Here is an 867-nt window from a genome sequence, read left to right as displayed (position 1 = left end):
AATTACTTTAACTGATAACTACTTACAGATGTTAAATCAAAGGGTGCTCCCAAGACAAGATGTACTGGAAAACAAAAAAAAAAAAAGAATATTCTCCCTGTAAATGGCACAAAAAAACCTTCCTTGTTCCTCATTTAACAACTAAATCACACCAATAACTGGTTGCAAAATGTACAGTATAGCCTAAAATAAATAAATAAGACAGGTAAACCATTATGCAATAAAAAAATTGTGAGTACATTAAACAAACAACTCAAGATATGCATACCTCCACAGACAACTGCATGTTGAAGTGAATTTGAAGATGACTTATTAAGTTGACCAGTTTGGCTGGCTTAAACATGCTGGTCAAGCAGAACCAAAATTGCTGGTAATTGCTGTAACACTTGTTGCACTGCTGCAGCTCAGATAATGTGTCAACTCTCTTCTGAATCCTTATATGTCTCTCTGCAAGAGATGAAGCCACCCACAATTATCTCAATGATGACACATTGGATTAAAATAACTAAACTACAAGGTAATATTAACACACAAACACTGCATATAACAGAGGGAATTAAAGCAAACTATTTATTTTTATGAATAATAAACGTCTTCAAAACTTCACCACAAGGCCCATTTACAGCATGCATCCGAAAATTAATCGAAACATCCACAGAAAAAAGTTATATACTATAAAGTATGACAACAAATTCAAGTTTCAATATAAGATAATAAAGCCAAGCACACATTAAGTACTTAGCAGATAAATGCCTAACGTAATATATACGATAATTATCAAACATATGATAGCGAAAACATTACAGAATACTCACCGTGCTCTCTCGTTGTCAATAACTCCGCCCCTCACTTCCGGTTCTGTGGTTG

General features: G+C 33.9%; 1 long non-coding RNA gene across 1 annotated transcript in view; it reads right to left on the bottom strand.

Moving 5' to 3' along the window:
- The window catches only part of LOC107581883 (uncharacterized), a 748-nt gene extending 329 nt beyond the window's left edge, over positions 1-419 (bottom strand). The window contains exon 1 of the long non-coding RNA XR_001608876.1: positions 269-419. This is a non-coding gene — a long non-coding RNA (uncharacterized lncRNA). The remainder of the gene's footprint in view (positions 1-268) is intronic.
- Positions 420-867: the final 448 nt, after the last annotated feature.

This window comes from Sinocyclocheilus grahami, unplaced genomic scaffold (assembly GCF_001515645.1).
Source record: "Sinocyclocheilus grahami isolate Dianchi unplaced genomic scaffold, SAMN03320097.WGS_v1.1 scaffold3.1, whole genome shotgun sequence".
Lineage (NCBI taxonomy): Eukaryota > Metazoa > Chordata > Actinopteri > Cypriniformes > Cyprinidae > Sinocyclocheilus > Sinocyclocheilus grahami.
Note: the sequence above shows the minus strand (reverse complement) of the source record. Positions and strands in the feature narration are given on the sequence as shown.